The 19,945-nt window shown below is 37.7% G+C and overlaps 1 protein-coding gene across 5 annotated transcripts in view; it reads left to right on the top strand.

Annotated features, from left to right (window-relative positions):
- NOL4 (nucleolar protein 4) overlaps positions 1 to 19,945 on the top strand; it is a 190,992-nt gene that overhangs the window by 67,553 nt on the left and 103,494 nt on the right. The window contains exon 1 of one of the 5 annotated variants that reach the window (XM_035317861.1): positions 18,047 to 18,202. The exons of the other annotated variants lie outside the window; for them this stretch is intronic. The gene's annotated coding sequence lies outside the window, so the exon portion shown is untranslated. Of the gene's footprint in view, positions 1 to 18,046; positions 18,203 to 19,945 lie in introns of those variants that run through there. 5 annotated transcript variants of the gene reach the window in all.

The following is a 19,945-nucleotide window of genomic DNA, read 5'->3' as shown; positions in this document are numbered from 1 at the left end:
CAGCTATGTGACTCTAGTTATGGCTAGCTTAGAGTCACAGCTAGCTATAGCACATGACAACATTGTCCTGTCCCACAGTTCCTTCTCCAAAGCAGGGACCTGTCCCAAGCCATCTGAAGATGACTTCTGACTTGCAGGTCTGGGTTTCTTTCCACCAGTGAGCAAATTGAGGAGGAACAGTGTATGTGCAGCTGGGTCATGCACCCAAACTGGGGAGGGTGGAAGTGCTTTCATGTCCTTTTTTGAGGCTCAACCTGTAAGTATCTCTCTTAGAGTGTTTGGCAAATATTTTTCATTTAATCTCAGGAAATTTTAAAATGTCCACTGCTGACTCAGCTCAGGTTTTGGTTTTGATGACTAGATTTGTGAAGGTATTTAGCTGTGTAATTTTATTAAAACCAATGAGAATGAGACTTCTAAATACTTGCTGAATAACAGCTGTGAAATAAAATATTTATGTTTTTTTCTACTTTAATAAAATTTTGCTGCAGTTTTGCTCCTTAGTTTTTTTCTGTATTAATTTCCGAAGAAAATATTAGGAAAAAAAGTCATGTAATCACCAATTACTGTAATAGCCACTAGAGGTCTACTGATATCAAAATTCTGCCAACATCAATTATTTCTGCAAGTATTAAAAATGCTTCATCCAAAAGAGTTTCTCACTAAATGTTAGTTGTTTGCTTTGTGAAGTGCATCGTTTAATTCTCTGAATACTTAACCTCTTAGTGTTGTTTTTAATCAAGCAGTATTTTGCTGAAGTAGGGAAGAGTTGCAGTGTAAAATCTACAACTGAAAAAAGCTGAGACTAAAAAGATCCCCAAGTACGTTCACCAAGTGAGTATATTATAATGTGAATCACCGGGCAGAATATTTCTTAGTGGTTAACCTTGCAGCAAACAGTGTTTTAATGAAATGGTTCTACAGTTAATGGCTTTTTATGGCATTATTGGTTCCTATCTGCCTTGGAGGATTATATTTATATTTCAAAAAAGTAAAAGAATCTTCAAACCCTCTTTTAAATGATCTTAGTATGATGCTTTTTAAATTTCTAACAACAAGTGGGAATTAGATTACTGTATTTCCTGTAGGCCTAGTTATTCATCACAAGAACAGGAATGTATTTGTTGGAACAAAAGGGTTGATGCATTACATTAATGACTTTCCTCCAGAGACTTCTCTGAAATCAGGTGACAAATATTACTTCTCAGCCAAAAACAAAACCAACAAACTAAACAACAACAAAAACGTAAATCATAGCTGCCCTGTGATTCCTGAGCTCCTTACCTAGAGTTTGTAGGGAATCTGTCAAGGGCAAGACCCATATGAGACTTGATTGATGGATCAGCAAAATGTTTTTACATCCTTTTTGTCATGGCCTATTCCAGCTACAAAACAGCAGCCTGTTTGCCTCAACTTGTTAATGCATGGATAACATGTGTAGTTTTCATCTCTCACTGAAGGATGAAGGCTGTAACTGTGTGCTGATTTCAATTAGCTGTCTAAGGCAGTAGCTGGTGGCTGGCAGCTAAAGAAAAGCCTGTAAAATCTGCCTTTCTTTCAAACTATTTATTATAACAGAAAAAAATCTGATGGCCACATCTGTCAGTCCATGTTTATGAAGGTGTCCACACATTCCTCCTACTGGGTCAGAGTGCTTGGTGTGAGAATATCTCTCTAATAGGATGGGAAGTCATGAGTGTGACAGCAGAACAACTCAGAGGAAATCTTCTTACTGTGGAATTAGTAAAACCCTTGTACAAATTGCCACTGTATATATCAGTCATGCCCGAGGCAATTCTCACTTATTGCCCTTTATGGAAATATTTCATTTTTCTCCCTCTTCACTTTGAAGTGAAAATACTACATAAAGAGGGCAATGCTTTTCCCTACCTGAAGAAAGACCCATGAAATGAGATCTTTTGAGAATATCCTCGCTTTCCTCACTGAATGGGGAGAGAACCAGCCAGGTCCTTTGTGCAGAAGGCAGACGAGCATATTTATTTGAGGCAGTGCTGGGAGGTGCAATCATGTCTCACTGCACCCGTCCAGATCCAGCATCCCGGCAGGGATTTCCCTCCTGGGAGAGCAGGTGGTGGAGCTGCTTTGCCCTCCCTTATGTTATGGGGGAAGGGAAATTTTAAGTTGCTGTCAGGGCTCCAAAGAAGTCTTGCCAGTGAAGCTGGATGGAGCAAAAGAGATATGGCAAGAATAGCTGGGATGTGTGAGGACAAAGGGTATGCTCTCCAGTCATTGTCTGTCCTAGCAATTATCATCCATTCACCACCTCCTATCTCAGCTTCTGAATGATTTGATCTATTTTCATCTAGTACTGGAAGCTGGAGATTATTATTACTGCGTTTGTATTATTAGTAGTATCTCTCTTTCCATAGGGGCCAGGCATTTTTGTGGTGCTATGTCCCTCATACAGAATTTGTGATGACCATAGCTTCTGTACAGCTCTGAGTAGTTCATCGAGCACTGGGCAAAGGGCAAAATACTGCAGCTGTCTGACTTTCCCTCTGAGCATCCCATACTTGAGAGGAATGAATACTGAAAATGATTAGTGTGAGGGAGAGAAAAGGTACAAAATATATCATGTGCATGGGCCATTATGTTTTTCATATTTAAGTAAAAACAGATATAAACTATATGAGGCTAATGGGGCATTGCTTCCAGAGTCTCAATGTAGCAAAACTAATGGAAACCTTTTTTTTTTTTTTTCTTTTTAGCTATAAAATATAGTGTTTAAATGGACTTATATGGCAGAAGAGGTGGAGCTTATATGACATTTTTTCCAGATGTTTGAATTCCTAGTTATCCTTGCCCCAGAACTGGTGATTCACCTTTTCAAAGCTTTATTCCCTGTATCTATGCCAACAGTATGTGAGCACCTCCACAGCTTTCATTGTTGTTGTTTAGTACGCTTGAGGGGAAAAGGAAAGGGCAACTTATTTCTCCTTCCCTTGGGTAAAATGTGGCAAATTTTCCACTCTCTGCCTTCCTTTCCCTGTGAGGAAAAGATGAGAAGTCAAATGACAGTTTATTAGCACTAGCTATGCTCACCCCTGTCTCAAGCTGGGACCTCAGCCAGAAACATGATTCAAGCATTAGGAGTAAATGAGAGGAATATTGTTCACTGCAAGATTTCCAGCCCTTCCTCAAACTCACAGATAAACCCAACAGATTTGACTGAAATCACACTGAAAGCATCCTGAGGACCTTAAAAGATTTTTTTAGCTTTCATTTATTTTGTTTCAATTTTCCAGAAAATGTGGTTGATTTTAAGAGAACTGTAAGCAGAAGTGCTTATTCAAGCAAGACCCAAAGAAACACCTAAATGAAATGCAGAAGTCCAGTTTGGTAAACAAAATATAGCTTTCAGAATATACCCATTTGTACATATATGAGTATAATTTAGTAATGATTTTGAGAATTCTGGGGTTCTAATTTGAGGACTTGACACCATGAGGGTGAAACTTATGGATAAATAACAGTTTCTGGAGTTCTTTTCACTAGATGTGTGAGAACAGAAATTCTGGCAACTTGAAGTATTTAGATATTGTGTTCATATTATCTGCATTAATTAAATATCAGAGATTCAGTGAACTGGATACGGTTAACATGCTGGTGAAAGCCATCTATGGTGCTGGTTTTATTAACGGAATCAGTGTACTGTATATTTAACTTAAGGGTAGAGTGTCTATAGATAGAATGCCCTCAGGCCTGTGACTTAGAGACAGTAGTTGGGTTTGTGCACTGCAAGCTGGGTGAAAGCAAGACTTGGAAAGGGTTTCCCCATGGTATTGAGTAATATACATATAAATATGTGCAGGGAAAAAATGGCTTTCATATGTACCATAGATGCAGTGTCTGGAATATTAATATCCCTGTGTTTGAAGCCTTTACTTCCTGTGACAGCCTAATGAGCCACTGACAGTTACTGCCTGCTTGGCCTGAGCGAGTGTCCAGCATGACGTTGTTTGTGTTGTACTGCAGGATGCTGCAGTGAGGTTGTCTGACTTCCATCCCCTTGGGAACCTCAGGAAGAGCTGTACTGAATCTCCCATAAGGCTATCCTGAGAAGCCGTTTTCTATCTAAATAAATACCATCTCCTGGGGATCTCTTAGAATAGTAACCACACGATGAATGCCAGCATCTTTCCCTACAGTCAAAATCTAAAAACATGAACTACAGAATCTTTAATATGAAGGCACAGTTAAGATGCATTCCATTTTTGATGCTTTATTACTTACTGACTGAATAGCATTGGCTTCCTACCTGTTTCTATGTGTAACTTAATTCGTACACGTTTTGTACTGTTTGGGAATAACTTCCTTAGGGACTTGTAGTGTGAGTCTAGTAGTAGTGTGAGCCTAGTCCATCAGCCCCACTGATTTGAGCTTCACAGTTTGTGTGTGCATAGTAAGTGGGATACAACCCGAGTACACCAAGTTTATTGTTAATGCAGCAGACATTTCACAGTAAGTTCAGTCTGCTCTGGCAACACTACTCTTTTTGCACACTGCTGCACAATTGATATATGCATAACAAATTATGCCAGGTAGCATGAAAAGAATTTTTTCACCTATGTGCAAAACAGTCACCACTGCCATGCTTATCCAGTTTGACCGATGCCTTTTAAACATGTTAGGGTCACTATGTGTGCCAGAGTATGTTGGTTTCCAGCAGTTTGGCAGTCTAGAATGGACAAGCGTCCAGAGTTCTCTGGCTCTGTATAGACATAAGTCTTCTGCAGTAGAAATTTCATAAAAAACCTTTGTGTTTGATAGTTTTTTACAGAAGAGTAGCAGATTTGAACTTTCAGGTCTACAGCTTCTGAATCTTTTATACATAAACTGATCTCATTTGTTAGCTAAAAGTCTTAGTTGCTTCTTCAAACTCTGCTTAAACACTACAGAAATGTGTAATGCAGAATAAGAATTCATTATCATATTATGCTTCATGCCTTTCCTTGAACTTTACTGCATTGCTACACCTTGAAAACTGATGTTAGAAAATAAAAACTGGCACAAGATGCTCTGGGCTTAGAGGAAACACAATGAAGAAAGACTAGAATGGAAGGTAGTGTGGAATGAAGAGACATCAAATAATCTCTTGGGCTCTTTAGTCTGAAAAAAAAAAAGTTTTCTGAGAAAGAAGTATGACAGGGATTTGTACAATTGTAAGGGTTGTATAGAGATAAGCATGGCATTATTCCACATTTTCTTATACTGTAGAAAATTGGGGCAGTTCATAAAATGAGCAGGCAGTGAGATCATAAGAATCGAAAGATAGTTGTGGACACAGGATGTCATTAAGTTGTGGTATTTACTGTCACAGAATGTTTCAGAAGAGAAAAATACGAACAGCTCAAAAGTGGAGTGAATGTAGTCCTGAAGCATAGATCCACTGATGGCTATTCAGCACAGCTTCCGAAAATCTTAGAAGCTCATGAAGGATTGATAGCTCGAAGCTGCAAGGATGTACCAGAAGAAGGATTATCATATATTTTATTGTTTGTATGGTCTTAACATCTGCTTAGCATTGGGATACTTAGCAAAATGAATCTTTGCTTGACTCACTGTGATTATCTGTGCTTGGTTTTAGATATCCAGGCATTGCTTCTGTGTTTTAAATCCTTGATAGCACACACAGCATAGTATCAAGGAATCAAAACAAGTCCTGCAGGTACCAGAAGTGAGAAGATTTGATTCCCCTAACAGATCAGCAGAGAGAGAATCTGTAGCCGAACAGGAAGAAAAGGCAGTGCTCAGTTGCTTGCAGTATTATGGGCCTGCTCTTTGATTTCGTGCATACGTCATGTTAATTATCATAATGAACCATAATAAGGCTGAAAGTTACCTGAATCTCTATTTTTCCACCCCCAGTTGTTTAGTATACTAAATAGAATAGAAATAGAATAGAATTCTTCACTGAAAAGTATCTGATAATTATGTAGAAAAATATTTAGTTCTGCCATCCTAATGTCTTTTGGAGTTTGTTACTGTTGACAATTTGCTCCTTCCCCTTCCCTTTCCCCTGCACTAGTGGTTGCAGGGAAAAAGAAAAAGAAGAAAAAAATCAGTCTGAAATGAAATACCAGTGAAAAATTAACATTTATGGGATGGTAGGAGAAAATGGCTAAGCAGCCACTATGGAAGTGACCAGTGTGCATGTCCTGCCCCAATATTGAGAGGAGGGGATGCAGAATTGGGATCCATTGGATTTGTGTATGTTTCCTAGTTACCTCTGCCCTGGTCACTTAATTTCTCTTTGTCTCATTTCGTGTCTGGAGAGCAAAGGTAATAATATTCCTTTAAATCCCTTTATTTTCTGTCTTGTTTGATTTAACAGTAAGCCTTTGGGTCAGGGAGTTTCTTACAATGTGTATGTGCAAAGCTGGCAAAATGGTGACCTGACGACAGTCAGGGCATGCAAACATTAGTGTGCTTACTTACATGTGTGCATACGTTAAACAGAAATACTTTAAAAAAAACACTAGCCAACCAATAGAAAAACTACTTGGGAAAGATATATATATATATATGTGGAAGTCCCTAGCTATTCACTTCTGCCCTTTTTTCTCTCTTCCTTTCTTGTACTCTGCTGTCATTCTCTCACTTTCTTTTCCTTAACCTTTCTCAGATGGCAAGAAGGCGGCGTTAAAACAAAAGCTTCCCTCTGTTTGATGGCATACTTTAAAAGAAAAAGTAAACTGTGAGGGAATCACTGCCTGAACTGCGTGTGCCTCCTCCTCCAAGCACACACTTGGGTGGTAACTAGAGCGCTGCTTGATGGTTGCTCTGCGCTGCAGCTGGTCCCACCAGCTTGGCTGCTCGTGCCACCCTCGTCTCCCTCTTCTGTGCTGCGAAGAGTGACACACTCATACATGCCTTGGAGGCAGAGCTCAGTGAGACGCAGGTGTCACGGGCAGCTCTGCAAGGCATGCTTACTGGAAGTGTCAAACCAGTGTGCCAGCTTTGCAAAAACAAATCAGAAGCACACAGCCATCCTTTTTGTAGGGGAACCAGTACCCTCTAGCACATGCTGGCTCTAGGAAGCAGTGCATCCATGACCTTTTAGTGATATGGTTTCAGGAAATGTGGAAAAACATTCAAAAATAAAAGAGACTTGCCTTTTTCAGTGAAAATAATTTCTAGTTTTAAGCATGAGATATGGAGGGAAAATGTTACCATTCTCAATTTGATGTAATTGAATCTGAGTGTTGGTGGGTAACCGTCCTCCTGAATCATGTTTCCTACTGGGAGATTGGGAAGCGATGCCCAGATGGGAGCTAGCAATACCCCACACATCTCACCACTTCTCTGCATGGCTGGAGCTAGGCTGGTACCAAGACTCAATGTTTGCCTCACCAATTTTGACTCATAGAGGGGAATATTAGGCTTGTTAGCATTTCTGTTTTAGAGATACCAGCCATGGGATGGATGATTGGGAAAGAAGTAGCACTTAAATTCCTCAAGATTTGGCTACCCGACTCTATGATGCATTTAGTATAATGTTGAATATTTTTCATTTCTTAAATTAGAAGGTCACAATGCCACTTAAGTCACCCAGTGGAGGCAAATAAATTATGCAGGACCCACATAAGCCTCCGTGCATGATTCCAGACCCTAGTCCTGGCCATCCACATCTCATTTAAATCAGTTCTGCACCATGGGACCCCCAAATGGTTTTGTACCTACTTAGCTAGGTTTTGAGAAATTGTTTCATTGTTTGTCCAATTGTCTTAGCCCACGTTGTAAATCTCAGTCCAACTACCCTTTATAGTGAATGTCGTAACATCTGTCCCTCTGTATCTGAAGCAACCAGACCCTGATGCAAGCCTGCATGACATCAGTGAGTACCAGACTAAATCTTTATTAAACAGAAGTTAATCAAGGTATTCTGAAATCTCATACGCAAAATATATTTATGTAGTCATGACTAGGGAATACAATGAAATGTGTACATTTGTCTTTTTTTCATGGTGAGCAAGGTATTATCAGTTAAAACATGGATGTTGCAAGATGCACTCTATGAAAAGTTTGCTAAATCAGTGCAATAATTTTCACAGATTTTAAATGACTTTGTCATAGGAATTTTCCCCATTGTAAATGTAGTGCTTAATTTCATAATGTACTGCAGACCAACTCTATTTGGTCTTAGGGAATAAGCATTAAGGAAAGTTTTCACATGAGCTGAGAGTTAAGGACTATATATACATATATATATTATTTGATCTCTTAGGGTGCACAGACCATGGAAGTTCATTCAGGTAGTGCTGTTTCCCTCTGTTGTGCAACCTCTTGGAAACTGGCTTTCACAAATTCACTATTTGAATGTTTGTTTTTCTCAAAGCAGGAAAGGGAAGAAGATAACAATAATTATCTTGACATGACATATATATGATTTTTTTTTTTCCTGCTCCCTTACTGTATGCATGCAGTGTGCTTTGCTTTGAGCACTGTGTATCATTTTTTCCCCACTTTTCTCCTTTACAGTGTATACTCTTAGATCAGTTTTACTGTGCCATATCCATTCTGTCCTTGTTAACAATTCCTCAACTTTTATGTCGGTCTCTGAGAATTAGATAGCAGATGTAATAAGCAGCCAAGGTTATGGCCCAGGCAATGCTCTCACGTCTCGATTTTTGCTTGTTTATTTTTCTTATATGCAACATATAAACCATTTATTGAAGGATTGGTATCCCTTCAATAATTTCTTCAGCTAATTCTTTAAGTCTAATGCCAGGTGAGATATTGAATCAGTCAACTGCTGTCTCTTCCAGTGAAAATGTAAAATAAAAATTTAAAGGATGGTCTCATAATTCCTGTCAGAGATTCCCACTCTGGAAACTGAGTTTAGCTGTTACTCCTACCAGGCCCAAAGAATTATTCTTTACATACTTGCCAGTGGAACTTAACAGAGCTTTGGAACCAGGTGGAAACAGTGAGAGGAAGTAAATTTTTCTTCATAATCTTCATGTCCTCTTAACGTGCTGTTGCCTCAGCATTTCATACAAGTCTTCCTGCGATGTACCTTGTAGCAAAGTGGAGAACTGAAAGTATTTTGGTGCAGATCAACTATGCTTAAAGAGTCTTAGATCTAACTGCATAACTGGATGTATGAAAAACATCTGTCTTACAGCTTGCATGTTCTTTAGCTCCATTTTATTCTCTTCCCCAGTTTTCATTGAAGCAGTCATGTGATATTATGGGTACATTTCTTACAAATATGATGACATATACTAAACCAGAATAAAAATTTGAGTATTCAACACTTTTCCTGTACTATAAGTTCCTTGATTATGATGTTTCATCAAACCAGAACTGGCTGGCATAGTTTTCTTGTCACTTTTTGTAGTTATGCAATGAAACAAACTGCTTCTCTTTTGATTTTTGTACTCTTGGTCTTATACCAAATATTCATCCACAGATTTTTAGAGATAAATAACTCAGATGATTTTTGTCACTTTGCTGGGCCATTAACATGGTACCACTTTTCTTATTTTTCCCTCATCTTGATTCCTCTGTGTGTCTGTCATAAATGGCAGCTCTTGGCTAAACTTCATCAGCCAATGTGGTATATGTAAAAATTTGTTACTTTCTGTGATCTTTAAGGTAGAAATTAAAATATTTTTTTCTTCAGTTCTGAATTCATAAAGCTATTCAGGGAGCACTAAATATAACTTCTTGCCTGGCATGATTGGGAAATTGGCATTTTTTTGGTCTTTCAAAGCTATTTGTTTACAGAACTTTTAGTCATCTCACTATGTTGTTGGATCGTATTTCCAGCTTATTTTTAACATCAGTGTCTTTATCCTGAACTGTAGCTTAATTTGATAAATGGGAGAAGAAACTAAATTTTCCTAAAAGATCCAATATTATATCAGGGAAAAGCAGACTTCATGTTATATTGAAAACAGACCTAAGTACATTCAAACACAGAAATGCACAGTAGGTTGGTCATCCAAAGCACTGTAGTGACGTGACTTGGAGTACCAGGAAGAAAATTTGATGCAGCTTCTAAAATTAATTTCACTTGAAACCGTAAGGGCTATAGAAGCATCTACTGTACTGATAATATCTATTGCAATTGCATTATGCTGTGGTATTATTATTATTTTTTTAAGTAATGGAAAAGAATTTATGCATATAGAATGCTTGCTCCAGTACAGCTGTTTTGGCTGCCGGAAAGGAAATATGGGAGAAATACGCACTGAAGAGTGGAGCAGGAGAAGAAAGTCCTAGCATGTTTAGTGGTAATCTTTAAAATTTAACCACTATCCTAATAATGTCATAAATATCAGCAATGAATGAGAAATTACATTTATAAAGCTAATTAAGATTAATTGATTTTTTTCCTAACTAACTGTACTACTTGATTTTTGTTTTCAATACCTAATACTTGGCTCTTTTTAAAAAAACACTTGGATATTTAAAATAGTTGATAAAGCCAGAATGGATAGTGCGTACACTTTAACATAGAGATGCTCCTTTCTGACCAAAGTTAGGAACATTAAAAAAAGAAAGAAAGAAATATGCTGGTTATCATGATGTTTTATTTATTTTCTTTCTGACAAGCCCAGCCTGATGCTAGCTGTTTGGGTAGATTACATACAAAGACAGGTTGTAGAGCAAAATTCACATGAATAAAGCTAAACAGAAATCAAGGAGCTTCTTTAATAGAGTTAAAAGTAAATATTTTAAGTAACACATACAGAAAAGAAATTATTTCAAAGAGTGTATTTTAACAGTGCATACAAGACAATAGCACTGAACTTGGAAAACAGATTTGGAAATGGACTCTTATTTCAGAATGTTGAATAGGTTTTTCTGTCTAAATTTACATGATGCTAAATTAGTTTTTTTTTTTTTTTTTTTTTTTTTTTGTGTGTGTGTGTGTGTGTGTCAGTGTGTGTGATATTACCTAGATGACATTTAATTTAAATATTTTAAGTATCCATGCCTTGATTTTTCTGTTTGGGAATGTACAATTTAAAGTTCACACTTATGTGTAGGTAGATACAAATGATCTGACCTTCAAAGCATCTTGCATTGAGAGGGGAGATAGGAAAAGTGAATTTTTCAGTGTTACAGCTGGTATCCAGGGAACTGCACATGAAAAAATCAGAGGACTTTGCAGGTCACATTGGTAGAAACTACCCTGAAGAACAGGTTTACTGTGCAGAAGTACATAATCAGTTTATAGATACAATGTACAGAGGAAGAGTCAACAGCTCAAACACATTAAGAGCCCAAATTATTAGTATGTGAAAAAACCACTGAGCTTGTGGCTGTTGTAAGGTACATCTATCTGCTGAAAAGAAAAGAGTCAGGGCTACAAGTCTGAGCACAAGAATGCCCAAACATTCACTCAGTTTAATTGTTAGTGCTCTTCAAGGCCTGTGCTGGGCCATTTCATCTTCCTTGCTTCAATGCAAATCTGTTGTACAGGAGGGTATCCCTCAGCAATGGGGATGAAAGCATTATCCACATGGGTTTCCTGAAGGCTTTTAACAAGACCCCTCCTAAAGGCTCTGTAGTGTCCCAGTGGCAGAAAAATCAGAAATGCAGAATATGAATAAATATTTATTTTTCTCAGTGAAAAGAGGTCATGAATGGAGTCTAAGTGGATTTGCAGTAGGACTCTCATTGTCCAAAATATTCATAATTAGGTTAGAATAAGGCTGGAGAACTAGGTGATGGTTGTTGCTGACAAGGCTAAGTTACTCAGGATCAAAAACCTAATCCTGATTGTAAGGAGTTACAGAAGAATCTCAGGGTACTAGTTGATAAAATAGCATAAGAAATTCATCTGTAGTGATTGTAAAGTAAGAATAATGAAGAAATATGATTCTAAATTTATATACAGTTCACACCGGCTGTCATATGGCTGTAACCATTTTGGAATAACATCTTGGGGGGATAGTAAATAGGTTTATGTAAACATCAGCTCATTGCTCTTGAGTGGTTGACAAACATGTTGGTATGAATTGTTAGCAATAGCACTAAAGGTATGGGTTAATCAGGATTTGTAGTTAGATGTTAAATCAGCTAGTGCAGTTGGAGAAAGTAGACAAACTTTTTTATATACAAATCTTGATCAAGTTGGGGATAGAAGGGAGAGACTAAAGAGCTTAGTATAGATAAAGAACAATGGAATCTAACAGGAAAGAAATAGACAATAAAACAATGAACAGTAGCATCTCCTTTTTCCACCAACAAAGACGCTAGGCTAAATTGACTTCGTCTGACCCAGCATAACAATTCGTATACTCCTGTCACATCCCTGTATGAATTTATGTACCTAAAGTCCATTCCACACTCCCTTTCAAAAAAAGGGTATTGAAGAAAAGGTACAGGGAAAGGTGACAAGGAGGATCAAAAAATGAAATTGTCTGCATGAGAGAACAGACTACACACTAAGACACTTTAACTTAGAAAAAGGATGACTTAAGAAGACATGACTGATGTCTATAAAGTCACAAATGGCAAGGAGAAGATTAAGAAGGACTGTTTATTTGTTGTCTTTCATGATAAAAAAGTATGATGAAATTACCAGAGGTCACGACCAAAATAAATAAAACAAGACTTTTTTTTTTTTTTTTTTTTTTGTGCATCACGAATGGAGGTTGTAGATGCCAAATGCTTATACAGGGTCAAAGAACAAATAAAAAAATAATAGAGAGAAAATCTTTGAAGAGCAGAGTATTTAAACCATATCTTTTTATTTTATTTTATTTATTTATTTTTATTTTTTGCATTTTTTAGATGCAAATCTGATCTGCAGATCATACATATCATGTCCATGAAGTTCATATTCAGGCTTCTCTTGGGAACAAGTCAGCCAAGTCCCTCTGAGGATTTGGGCACCACAATGCGATGTCATTAGTGCACTTTTTACAACCAGCACTATGGAGGATTGTATCATCATTTGGTTAATTTGGGCTTACCATGCAGATGAGAGGGTTTCAGTATTCTGCAGTGTGGATGAAACTGGTCTATCGTGGACACAAGTCAGTCTGCTGTAGTTGCTCCAAAGGACAGAGATCACTTCCTGGGGAGGTCCACAAGGTTAAGAATGTAGCCAAAGTATATTAGGTCGGGTCTGGGAGCTGTCTGATCTAAAGGTGGTAGAAGGGTAAGATAGGGAGGCATGCTTGCTCTGTTCTCACTCTTGTGTCTAGTCTCTAGCTGGTGCCTGGTGTTAGGGCTGGGAAATTATGTCTGTTCTTACGCTCTTTTAGGAGAGTGGTAAGGGCTCATTGTTGGAAATTACAGCTTGTATTTCAAAGCCAGTGTTTATTTCTATCCTCTTTTTGAATAAGACTCTCTATCAGGCATAAGTATGGTGTAATCTTTTATTTTTGGTCTCACTCATCGGAGTTTGAACTGCCTCAGACTAGCCTGTGTAGTTCACAGAATTGCAGAAGCTTTGAGTTTGGAATGGATCTCTGGAAATTGCCTCGTTCAACCCCTTGCCTGATTAAGAAACTGAGGAAATTAATTTTCAGAAGACATATAAACAACAGATATTTCAAAGTGCATATTTAGCTTTGCTATGCCTCTCCACCACTCCCAGTCTGATGAATTAATCCTACAGGCCTAGAAGAAAGAACATCTTACTGTATCTTAACTTCTGACCTTGTCTTGCGTTTATGATTTCAACATAGAAATAATTTTGTTTAATGTTGTTAAATGTCGCCCATGTCTCACAATAGGGCATCTTATCCTTCCAGTAAGTACTTCTACATGTGGCACTATATTCCCCAAATGCAAAGCATTGTTTTAAGAAGATAAAATGATATAATTTTTTATTTTTAAGTGCAGGCTGTTTTATTTATTTATTTTTGTGTGTATAAATTACTTTGGCAATTTGAAATCACAATGGTTTTTGCATATTCAAAGGTCATCTCTTGAAATGTGTCATCAGTTACAATATCATTTGATTCAAACCTGACCCTAATTCTGTTAATACCTACTCCTATTTGCAAACCTTGAGTAAAGTCAGTGAATTGAGAGGAACCAGAGATGTAGAAAAACAGTGTAAGTGGTACAGAAAATAGATCCTGATTGCTTAAATGAACCAATGGTTGGAATTACAGGAGGAAAATTTTAAATTATATGATACCTTTCCAAAAATGAGATTGTGTTTAAGAATAGTTTTGTTACCTTCTTGAAGTTCAAAAGCAAAAATATTATTTTTAGTTTATATATTTAGGTTTATTTTGAACTTTCATTTTGCTCCTTTAGTTTTGTTCTTAGAATATTAAAACTGACATTTGCTATCACAAGGTGGTTGTGCAGCTTGCACTGGTGTAGACTTCTCATTCCTGATTTATCACTACATTAGAACTGAAATGCACTCAGTGTTTCATATCAGGAATTCATCTGACAAATGTAGAATCTGAGTTACCAAGATGTTTTTAAAGAGAGAAAGGAACAGATGGGGAATTAAAACCCCAAATTAAAAAACCCACATCAAGGGTCTGATCCTGCAAAGTACTGGGCACAGTAGCTCTGTTCCAGCAAGACTTACATGTGCTTTTGTTCAGCCCCAGTATTTAGCGTTGTTTAATTTCAAATTAACAGTTCTTAAAAAGAAGATTGATATTCCATTTCACCCACAGATTTCAAGCACTCTGTGAATAGATATATGTTCAGAAACTATACAATAAAAATGGGAATTCAATGGTGGTTTCTCAGTTAAGCATAGTAAAGAAATAGAAAGGAAATCAAAACAGAAACCTTCATTTCTCATGTCAACTTTTCATGTTGGACTCACATATTAGCTTTATATTCCTTTCTTTGTTCTTGTTTATTTTCAACACAACACCCTCAGACTCCTCATTTGTGGCCAAAGCTGTGAATTCATGCAAAAACGAAGGACAGTATGCATCTTCTGAGCTCCCACATGTTTTCCTTAAACTGTGCGTGTCTTGTTGAGAGGAAAAGTGCTTGCTGCATATTCACCTCTCATCCCCTTCCCAAACAACAGGGTAAATAGAGGGCAAATTTCAGACTCCACCTTCATTAAAGGGTAGAGTGTCTTTGAGAAAGGTAGAGCAGTGGTAGCAGCTTATTTCTGTTATGGACCGAGAGCTGACATATACTTTTGAGCCTTACCAATATGTTTTTTTCTCCTAGTATGTTACAGGTACATGTTGCTCCCTAGTCAGACTAGATTGCTTAAATATGTACCATCATCTTTAATTTTGTCTCATTCCTTGTTCTGGCAAGTTCTACCTGTTTTTTTTTTTTTTTTTTTTTTTTTTTTTTTATTAACACAGTTGACTTTCCCTGAGTATACATATATGAGTATACATATGCAATACAGATAGCTGTGAGTTCTTGGATGTTCCAGGAGATCTCTGAACTTTGCAGAGTTAAAGTGCCACTGGTTCTCCACATGTGTGAGAGGGTGTGTTCCTGCTGAAGGAATGATACAGGTATCCACCAGAAATAAAGTCCAAGAAGTTTCAGCCTGAAATGGGAAAGAAGATGTTCAGGGCAAATTTGGACCCAGTTTAGTAACTGGATACTATGAGTACAGGGTGCTGGCAGGGGAATCCATTTGCTACTCAATTACTAAAGGAGTGTACTACTTATATTTTGTATTTGGTCAAAAGACTGAATTTCCAGAAGAATGAGACTCAGTATTATTAAATGTAAGTTCTGTATTTGAGCATTAAGAAATGCATGTTTGCATTCTAAAGGCAATATTTACTGATTTTTACTGTTATAGTTTGTGAAATAAAAAAGAAACAGAACTTCACTTTCATTAGCCATAATAGTAGTTTAGCTATTTTCACTGCATTAATCTTGCTGCTAACTGTTTCTTTCACATTGTGAGAAGACAGCGTATGACAGGAAAAATCTGTAACATCATTCAACATCTGATTATGTGCCCTTTTTCCTCAAAACCAATTTGCATGCCTACAAATATCAGCATTTCCCAATGGAATTGAAGGTGTAAAATATTGTCTCTCGAGCTCAAAATCATTTAGCCAAAGATTCTTCAGTATTTGGGAATTCTGGCCAGATGATTTCAAAAGCAAAACCATATGTCATTTACATGATTTGGAATTTCTCCAGTTGCATAGAACATGAGTGGAAAGTGGTAAAAAAAAAAAAAAGAAGAAGAAAAATAACACTAATTAGATGTTAATAAATACAGGTGCTATACTGTGTAGTGTAATTCATCTTCACAGCAAGCTCTGGGATGAGTCAGAGACAGCAGATTCTGAGTGATACCATTTTGTACATAGGCATGTATATTCTTGATACACGCTAAGATCCAAATTAAGGTAAAATTGAAAGGGCTGTGTAACAGATATTTTTCAAAATTCAGGAAGTGCAATTCTGTCTAGCCATATAAAATAAATGTAATGCTTTTTGTTTGATTGGGTTTCGTCTCTTTAGTCATCATTGTAAATGCAGCCAGGGTAGTAGCTGGAAAAGATGGCAATTTGATTATAAGTCTACCCAAGAAGATCCCGACCTGACCATCCTCATGCCCCTATTCCCCCAGATTTCCCCAAAATTTCCTTACTCATCCCAGGCAGTGAGGTGCCTGTAACAAGAGGGTTCCTTCCCTCCCCAACCAAAGCCTTATTTCTGGCCATACCAGGCCTGCTGAGACCTAGTTAAGTTGGGACTAACCTGCCAGCTCTCCTGTATGACTTGCTGTACAGGGAAAGGTATTATATGTCTGCACACTGTTTTGCTCCCCTCCCCTCCCCAGTAGGAGATCTGGTTCATGTGCAGCTTGTGGGCTCTTTCTCTTTCACGTATCAGAAAACATAGTGGAGGTTCCTTGCTTTTAAAATTTCAGAGAGAGAAATGGATTCAGATAGTGTAGATTTGAGTCATCTACAGCTCTTTTAGTACTCAGATACAGCAAGACATTTCTGGGGCTGAGAGGCTGGTGTGTCCTATCTGCTGATGCTATGTTGTGTGTGTAGCCACACACCGCATGCTCAAGAGAGAAGGCACAAAGGGGTAAGGAATCAGTTCTGTGCAAATGGACGGTTAAAAGCACGATTAAAGACTGGCCTTATATTCTCAGCTGCTGCTTCTTTAACGTGACAGCTCACTGAGATGTGCTTGTGTCTGAAATAACACAAGAAGGCACAGTCATGCGCCAGCCTCCAGGAGTTTACCATAATATTATGCTGTATTGTGTTGTAAAAAAAATTAAAATAAAAATAAAAAAAAGAAAGCACAAAGAAAAACATTTCGCATGAAAATTTGATTGAACAATTAAAAATGCATAAATAATTGAAGTGACTATAAAAGCTTTCTATTATTCTCATTGAGAAAAAATGCTTAAAACATAGGATCCAGACGTTATTCTAGGGCAGCAAATAGCTGGTATTTACAGTATGGATTACTTGATTTTCTTTAGCCTGATGAACAGGGCTCCCAAAGCTTATTGTGGCTGTTTTCTCATTTATATGAGACACGTGGCCACTGTGATTTGCTTTTGTCAGCATCCCCTCCCCCCTCAGCATAAACCCCTGCGCCTCAAACACAGATGTATTACCGTGCTCTTTGTGTGCATGCATGTCTACGAGTGTAAAACTGGGAAAGAAAGGCTGTGGCTAATATGCTGGAAAACCAAAGCTGAAGCTCAGGACTTGGCTTGAGACTTCATTTCTTTATTACGGTGAGATGTTAGCGTGGACTAAGCGTAGGACTAATGTGTATGAACGAGTAGCGTTTAATAGCAGCCACGCTGCTTAGAAAATCAGCAATTTAATGTAAGCAGGGATGGCAGTTTCATTAAATAACGTTATGATCTCTCAACCATATTCTTAACTAGTAATCTCCCTGTAGCAAAATACATAGATAATCAACCTCCTAGCCTGCCAGTAAACTTGCAGGGGAATTAAATCCTGGAGGAAGGAGCCCGTAGCCCCAGAGGAAGGCTGAGTGCATGTTTCGCTGTCGTCTTTTCAGCTCATCTCAGTGGTCCCACTGCTAGAATGTGCTCTGTTGTCATGGCAACCCCATCTCCTGCTTCCTACAGGAAAGATTAGCTCGTACTGTGCACTGGAGAGAATTTAGGGGAAGTCAAGCTAATCCCTGGGTGCACTGCGAGAGAAAGGTTGGACCTCGCCTGAGGGATGCTGTATCTGCAATGATAGAATTGGCCTGCCACAGACACTGGTATTTAAGTTGAAGAGCAGAATTCACAGTAAGTGTCAGATCCTCCAGAGAGGAATATTGAATGAGGTTTTCTAAGTCTTGCCGAAGACTGTCCCATGCCAACAGTGGAATGACAGCAGGAGGCTGTGTGTGGAATACCAATACGTTTCACCTGTTTAGGTGGTATTTCAAATACAGATTCAGAGCCTTAGTTCCCTGGAAACTAGGTGATAAAATTTTAAAACATCGTCATGAGACGCGCACCTAGGAACCTGGAGCATGTCTCATTTGGTGCATAACGCTGAACAAGCGATGATGAGCGTGACTTACAAATTGTGTATGCACTGTGCGGCGTGCTTAAGAATTCCTGTGTGCTGAAAAATAAGCGGGAAAGTGTGATTTGTGTGTGCTGCAAAGTCAACTGCAAAAGTGCTGAACTATCAATATTAAGCATGAAAATGTACAACTCTGATTCAACAGTGTTTTTTTCTTCATATTAAAACCCAAACAGAGGGAACATGAGCTTTTTAAAGGTATAGTCATGATACAAGCTTTTATTTGAGGAAAACTCATTTTAATGTAACTAAATTAAGGTGGTGTGTGACATGATGCAGCATGTGAAATGTGTGTCTGTTTTATTGTTTGTAGTAGTTAAACAGAGAGTATTCTAGCTATTCAATTTCTGGTTATTTTAATGCTCTAGCTGTCTTTGATACGGTCCTGTTTTTCACTTTAATAGATGCTCAAGTCTCCCAGCTTTTAACTAGATGATTTGCAATAAGGTTTGAACTGTCTGTTTTTTATTACCGTCAGCTTTTCCTAAACTTATTATTTTTAACAGAGTTTATATGTTCAGCTTATGTATTTTTACAATGTTAGTATGTATATTTTTCCTGTTGATTTTTTTTAGTAAAAAAGTAACTTTATGATTTTTAATATATTCTGTCTAATTTAGATCTATTTATGCAGATGTTTTACATGTATAAAATGTATGCATGTGTGTGTGTGTTTCTGCAATACATACATGCATATACATATGCAGACAAATGGGGTCTTTGTTTTAATGAGGCCCATTAGTGATTCATGATTATATATCACTGGGGAAGTAAAAGACCTGTTTTCACTTTGAAGGATAGGCAATTTTCGCATATCTAAAACCTTTCTTGTTGCAAAAACCTAGTAAACACACTCATTCTGCTTAAAGAAACAGCATATGTATGGTTCTCTGTGTGTCTGTAGAGTAAAAAGGGAAATCATCTTGACTGATATGATGAAAGAACACTGTGTTGCCTTTCCAGTGACCTGGGTCCATGAAGCTGGTAGTGAAGGGACATTTGTTTTCTTTTACTCCCTCCCAGGGCAGCTCAGAAAGAGTCACACATAAGCCCCAGATTGGTTAATATGAGTGATCTCAGAAAACTTTTTTTTTTTTTTTTTCTCATTTACCAAATAGTAAGAGCACTGATAATCAAAGAGCATGTCTGTCTTCTCTGTAGATGATAAAATCAGTAGCCAGTGTATACCTATTATATAGAAGAGTATAGAAATAAGCACAAAATGTACAGAAGCTTTATGCCATTATTCAAGCTGGCCCTTGAATCTGTGGTAGACATATGGGTGACAGGGAATCCACACAACTGCTAGGCAAACTGGGGATGGGGGTAAGAGAAAATTTATCAAATATGTTTCATGAGAGAGAGCACTCAGAAATTGTTCTTCATTATCCTTCCAGTTAAAATATTGATTTTAAAAGTCTCTTCTGTGATAAAATAACATACGTTTGCCAGATAAT

This window comes from Oxyura jamaicensis, chromosome 2 (assembly GCF_011077185.1).
Source record: "Oxyura jamaicensis isolate SHBP4307 breed ruddy duck chromosome 2, BPBGC_Ojam_1.0, whole genome shotgun sequence".
Classification (NCBI taxonomy): Eukaryota; Metazoa; Chordata; class Aves; order Anseriformes; family Anatidae; genus Oxyura; species Oxyura jamaicensis.
The sequence above is the reverse complement of the archived record's forward strand: the minus strand, read 5'-3'. Positions and strand labels throughout refer to the sequence as shown.